Source organism: Podarcis pityusensis (assembly GCF_964106645.2).
Source record: "Podarcis pityusensis genome assembly, chromosome: 7".
In the NCBI taxonomy this organism is placed as follows: domain Eukaryota; kingdom Metazoa; phylum Chordata; class Lepidosauria; order Squamata; family Lacertidae; genus Podarcis; species Podarcis pityusensis.
In genome coordinates this window covers 21179826-21186687 of record NC_138031.1, presented here as the reverse complement: position 1 = coordinate 21186687, position 6862 = coordinate 21179826, and the positions used below count along the sequence as shown (strand labels likewise).

General features: G+C 43.6%; 1 long non-coding RNA gene across 3 annotated transcripts; it reads right to left on the bottom strand.

Moving 5' to 3' along the window:
- Positions 1-4147, bottom strand: LOC308481555. Of its 3 annotated transcripts, none has more exons than XR_013988750.1 (3): positions 4099-4147; positions 2998-3292; positions 1-343 (listed from the first exon to the last, which is right to left on the bottom strand). It is a non-coding gene; the product is annotated as an uncharacterized lncRNA (long non-coding RNA). The 3 variants fall into 3 exon arrangements; XR_013988751.1 differs by lacking the exon at positions 4099-4147 and adding an exon at positions 3941-4024; XR_013988752.1 differs by lacking the exon at positions 4099-4147 and adding an exon at positions 3916-4013.
- Positions 4148-6862: the final 2715 nt, after the last annotated feature.

Genomic DNA, 6862 nt, shown 5'->3' with positions numbered 1-6862 from the left:
GACACCGGACCCAACTAAAATTTATTTCCTAAGTTATATAACTTGTGTGTGTGTGTGTGTGTGTGTGTGTGTGTGTGTGCATATGAGCTCATGGAATTATCAATATTAGGAAAAGGCACTTTTGAACATGCGCTCCCATCCCAGCCCTTTGCATCACTGCTTTGGCTGGATGCTCTGTGCCACTGCTGCTTGCAATGAATCTGCCACAATCTTTCCAAATGTAGTATGCAATGCCGAAAACAGCTAGCTTGGTGCATTTGCCAGGATGGTGATCTAGGTCAGTGGTTCCCAAACTTTTCTCTCCTTGGACAACTTGAAAATTGCTGGTGGTCTTGGTGAATCACTGCAAAGTATATACACAAAGTATCAAATGTGGTGACAGTAATAATAATACAACAAAACAACAACACCACAAACTGGCTTATAAGTATAAAACCAAATTTCCTAGAATAATAGCTAGAATAGAGATAGACTTGTAACCATTCAAACAACAAACATACTAAGGTGCCATGTGCAAGACAAAGCCTGGAGATACTGTAAACATGGAGTGGATAAATGTACAACTGTATCTTAACAAGTTACATGTGCAGTAAACGTTATATGGTGAATCACTGTCAGAATGCTGTCAGTGGCTCCCAGCTGGTTGCCTAGGAAAGTATAAAGAGAAGGAAAAGTTTCTTCCTGTCCTTTTTCAGTTCAGACTTTACAGAGAGAGGCTATAGAACCCACCCTCTTGGATAATGGTGTTATCCCAAGTGAATCTCCACCCCCCCTTCCTCATGCGTCATCATCATCACCACCTCTACGGGTGCCGCTAAGTGCTCTCTGTCTTTGAGCTCTTTGCTCTCCTGCTTTTAAGGCTCGCCGGGTTCTGGGAGAATGTGGGTCTGCAATGCTTTCTAATGACACCGTGTCAGCCAGGTGTTGCTCTGGCTCTCCCATTATTTCCAACTTTCCCCCTCATCCGCCTCTGACTGCGACCTCCCGCAAACCACTGTTGTAAATCTATACTCTCTTCCTCTTCCCTGTAAGGGCCAGGATGGGGAGGCGGTCTCCACCATTCCTCCTCCTCTGCCTAGCCCCTGACAACCACTTAATGATTGTTCTGTATGTTGTAGCAATTGCAATGCACCGTGTTAGATGCTGTACGATTTTTATTGTATTTTTATGGCTTTCTTTATTTCTCATATGGTTTTCTATTATAATAAATTTTGCACTCCATTTAATTCGAACTGTAATACAGTACAAGAAATAATCAAAGCAATAGAAATATGTATTAAAATCAATGTGGATATTTAATGTGGTCATGCTGCAAGCAACCTGAATGAAGCCTGAAGACCACTGTTGGTCCATGGACCAAAGTTTGGAAACCCCTGAGCTGGGTTATCCAGACAGCAGCAGAATAATGTGAAATGTGAAGTGGAATCAGTGGGAATGTTGCTGTTCTTGGAAACAGCTCTGAGACTTTCCCCCACCCCAGAAGTGATGACATCTTCACAGAGCAGCTGGGTAGTTTATGGACCTTGCTGCCTGCATTTTTGGACTCCCCTTGGAGGTGTGGCTATGGGGCTGCTATTATGAGCTTCTGTGCTAGATTTTTGACAGCAGCTGCTGCAATAGTCCTGTTTCAGTGACAGAGGGGGCTGAGAAACTGGCACACAGCTGACATTAGATCTCCTTAACTCCACCTTGCTTACTTCTCACCTAATGTATTGCTGCTGGACAGTACAATGTAATACAACCAAAAAAAGGACTTCTGGGTGAAGCTCTCTGCTGGAATCCTGTACCCTCTATCTTCAAGTGTCCATTTTTTGCACAGGCCCCCACATACACCACAGGATTCTTTTTCATATAAGAAGAAGCTTCATCTCTCTCCTTGCTCCCCATCCTCCTCCTCATCTCCATCAACTTTCCTTGTTGACTTAGGCAGCCAGTGCACACAAACACACTCTCCTAGGAATTTTCACGTTGAATGACATGGGTTGCTGCCTGCAAAAATAGGTACCAACTTGGCTACCCCATACCTCTGAATCCAGGGGAAGCAGTGACACAGGCATTTCACCACAAACCCATCCATCAGGTTTGATAGTCTGAAGTGGAGCTTAGCTGTTTCCCCTTATGTAAGAAAGGACCACAAATTATAGTTGAATTCCTCCAGGAGATCCCAAATAAAAAGGAAAGGTCTGCTCATCAGCCCACCGATCTTATGTTGTGCAGGCCAAGTTTTAAATGCTTCCTTTTAAATGGATGAATTTCATTGGAATTATAAAATAGTATGTGGCAGTTAAGCTTGTGTTTTATTTGCAGGGAAACGGATCCTGACAGGTTGCCACTTCACACTGCTTTACTAGTGCGGACAGCATATGTCATGACGGCAGATTTATTCTGCTGTATAAATAAAAATACCCATTGCATGCTACTATTTATTTAATTTAATTTATATGCTGCCTTCCAGGGGAGTTTACATTGAATTAATGCAAGCATCAAATGTGATTAAAGACTGCACTGAAACCAACAAGATTTAAAACTAGCAGAGCACTAAAACTATTACCAGTAATGGTGAAGAATCAGCTCAGTTGACACACCAGGGCAGGTCAAAAGGTAATGACTGATTGACTGTATTTCTATGCTGCTTCCCATTCAAACAAATCCCAAAGTGGCTTACAAACAATAAACAGCAATAAGATAATAAATCAGCAGAAAGTACAGCCTAAATCGTATAAGTAACAAACCATCAGTAAAACAATTATAACCCGTGAAACAAACCAGCAATTAAAAATAAGCTAAATATCACAATTACAGCATGTCATATTATATGATTAGGAAATCAATAAGGCATTTATAATCTTCAAAACAATGTTAACAAAATAGCAACTAAAAAATAATAATCTAAACACTATTAAATTGATATCCATGCACACACACTTGGACTCATAATCTTTCACCCTGTTCAGTTCATTAAAATATACATACACACCTAAACCAGCCCCTACCAACCTGTTGCTGTCCAGATCCTTTGGACTACAGCTGCCCACCAGCCCCAGCCAGCATACACCTCACCTTCTCTCAGTGAGGAAAAAGTAAAAAGTGGAAGAACTGCTGTCCTCTCCCAGCTCAGCATGACAGCTCGTGTGGTGCAAGGGCTGGAGTGTTGGACTAGGACCTTGGAGACCAGGGTGTGAATATCCACTCGGCTGTGGAGGTTTCTGGGTGACCTTGGGCCAGCCATCGACTTGCATGTTGTTGTGAGGATAAAAGAGGGAATTGGAGAACCCGTGCACACTTTGCTCTCCTTGGAGGAAAAGGTGGTGCATAAACATAATAAATAAACTTGCCCTTGCAATTTTGGCTCGCTCACCTAGGCTTTGACGATGGCCAAGGTACACACGGGTGGCACTGTGGGTTAAACCACAGAGCCTAGAACTTGCCGATCAGAAGGTCGGCGGTTCGAATCCCCGCGACGGGGTGAGCTCCCATCGCTTGGTCCCTGCTCCTGCCAACCTAGCAGTTTGAAAGCATGTCCAAGTGCAAGTAGATAAATAGGTACTGCTCTGGCGGGGAGGTAAACGGCACTTCCGTGCACTGCTCTGGTTCACCAGAAGTGGCTTAATCATGCTGGCCACATGACCCAGAAGCTGTATCCTGGCTCACTCAGCCAATAAAGTGAGTGAATAAAGCAACCCCAGAGGGCCACTACTGGACCTAATGGTCAGGGGTCCCTTTACCTTACTAAAAGGTACATAAGTAACACTAACCATGGTTAGCAATGAAAATGAAAGGGAGGGGAACCAAGAGTGAAGAACTAGAAATGCAGTCAGTAAGGGCTGGTCCACTCGGGCAAATGGAAGACCATCCCACCAACCTCAGTCAGACTCCAACCAGAACCTGCACCCATATCCCTGCCTCCTTATTTACAATCAGTCTAGGGGGTGGCACTGACTGTCAACTTCTTCTTCCTCTGTCTCAGTGCTGCCCTTGTAGACCTCATTGGCTCTGGCACCACCTTCTGCCAGCCTTCCTGCCATCCACCCTCCTGGTCTCAATGGGACCCAGCCACCAGTGCCTTCAGTGCCCTCACAATTGGTTAACCATGGTTACCTCCAGTGCTACTGTTATAGAAAAAGAGGTGCCTGAACACACTGTGAACATTCTCTTAGAATGGCAATGGCACCCACCTGAGAGGTGCTGGAATCCCCCTGAATGGTACCGGAACTGAGTTCTCGTGAATTCCGGCTGAAAAAAAAGCCCTGGTTACCTCAGTCTAAAACAGCAGTAAAAAAAAACCTCTGGGTTGTCCTTGGTGGGAAACGACCTTAAGGACAGAGGATGACTTCATCCCTGCAAATAATGGCTGTGAAATCAGAGCCATTGCCTGACTTGAGCACAGTCATGTCACCTCCATAATATTTACTGCTGCTGTGTCAGAAGCCCAGCCAAAGTTCACGGGCCCTTGGCACAGGCATTGTCATAGCTTGACTGGCAATTAATCACCACCACAGAGACCAGCTGACACTGTTCGTTCTCTGGTCTTAATGAAAATGCATTCCAAGGCGATGACGCTCAGAGGACCAGATCCTCAGTGGCTGCCTTTGGCATAAATGGAGGATAATGGCTCATGGTTTTCTTCGCAGGGTTATTCTTGGGCTGCCCTGAGAATATCTAACAATATTGCATTACTTTCTCTTCTAATCTGGCCACTGGCCTTCCAGATTTTTTGGCTTAGGGACAATGTACACTTGGACTGAACAGTGTGTGTTCCATAAAGGATTAGACAGGCAGTGATGGCTCCTTTTCCTTATTTGTAACCATAAATTTAAGGAGCAGAAGAAGCCAATGGTCTTGAGTGTTTGCCCTTCCTAGCCCACACCTGCCAACGTCTGAAAAAAATAACACAATAGAGACTGAGACCTAGTTTGTAGAAACTGCCAAATTGTTCCTGGCGTGTACCATTGGCTGGGTGTATATTCAAATGATTGGATGCTCTTCCATATTAAGAACAAACAGAATACCATAGGCTACATACCAGAGAACCCTTTTGCTGATGAACTATTTGTGTGTGTTAGGGGAGTTTTCTTAGCATTTTGATGTGAAACTATCTCATTCACACTGTGCACAAACCAAAACCCAATTATCCTTCGAAATTTGTACTTCTCTGCATTTTGCATTGCACTTCTCCAGCTGAAGGATGGGTGCAAAAAATACCATATATTGGGGGAAATTACACAGAACAATGCATACAGTAATGGTGGGTGAAATCATTTTGCAAGAATGTGCTACTTAGGAGAAATGCTCCCTAAAATGCTGATGAAATTCCAGGAGGATCGTTTTTTAATATATAAAAAGTGAAGATTGTTGCAGAGATGTGGGGAACTGAATTTAAGACTGGAAAAAAATGAGAAATTGAAACCCAATTTGTCAGATTTGTCCATCCCTATTCAGCATGAAATGACATAGTCCAGGCAGTGTCTTACCACTCCATATTTGTGTAATCTAAACTATAAGGTACATCCCTTGGTCTGAGCTCACCATCCTCAAATTCTTTTCAAAGGGAAGCCAGTAAGACTGGTAGGGCTCCAGTTGCCACAACGCGCACTTAAAGGGACTTGGGGCTACCTAGTTGCACTTTCATGGTTGCGGGAACCTTTAGCGGAATACCCGCGCCACAGAGGCTGCATGAGCTCTTTGAACAATGCAAGCCACTGCTTGTTATTGCAGCCATCGAACGTTGATCCTACCTCTGCAAACCCACAGGATGTCTCAGCAAGTGCTGAAGGAAAACACAGCACGTAGTGCACGACTAAGAAACAGAAAAAAAGATAAAGGAATTGGATGACAAACTAAAATTTTGCAGCTCAGTTGTCTCTTTCCTGCATGTGTTTTGGTGAAATTCTGGATCTCTTAAACATTGGCTGGTTCTGGAGTTGTTTATCTGCTCTTTTCCGGCCTCTCTGTAAACCCTTTAAAAGTTGCTAGCTAGTAATTTTCCATCTCTGTTTGTGATTTCTCCTTTCCTGTCCATATTGTACAGTGTTTGATGTCATCAGCTGTTGCCAAGGCAACTCAGAATCCTGAACTCAGGCTAGTCAGGGAAAGTGATGAAGGAATAAATTCCAGGAATATTTTATTTGTGTTTTCATTGATGCTGTTACATTTCAAGATACTCAGATTAATGTATATTAAAGGGAAGACAAAAGAGGCAACTAAACCTCTAAAAAGAGGAAACAAAGATAAATAAACAACAATAGGTTTGTGGAATGGCATAGATTTCTTTCAGCTCAGTGATGCTCAGGAACATCAGGCAAAACCTGAGTTGCTAAAGTCAGAATCTGGAATTGAGTTTCTCCAGCAACAACACAACAAGCTATGTTTTACCTTAAAGACAGTCTGGTGCTAAAGAGACAGTGTGGTGTAGTCGCCAGAGTGCTGGACAAGGGTTGGGGAGACTCAAGATCAAATCCCTGGGTAACTTTACAATAGCCAAGCTCTTTCAGCCTAGCATACCTCCCAGAGTTGTAGTGACGAAGGGGGAGAATGCCATACATCCTAAGCTCCTTGGAGGGAGGAAGGAAAGAAAGAAAGAAAGAAAGAAAGAAAGAAAGAAAGAAAAGACAAGATACAAATGGTGCCAGTAGGGAATCCCAATGGCCTGGATGAGCTAGTCATTCCTGTGATAGATGACAGCATTCATCCCAGGAAGTGAGCAGCCTAGGAGAGAGTGTGAATTCCATCCTGCTTTTTGATCAACAGGCTTTGTTGGTAGTTGTTTTGTACTGAGTTGAATAGGAGCCAAAAGGCAGCAGTCTGATTGGTCCTAGAACAATAGGATTCAGAATGCAGCAGTCTGATTGGTCCACAGGAGCCA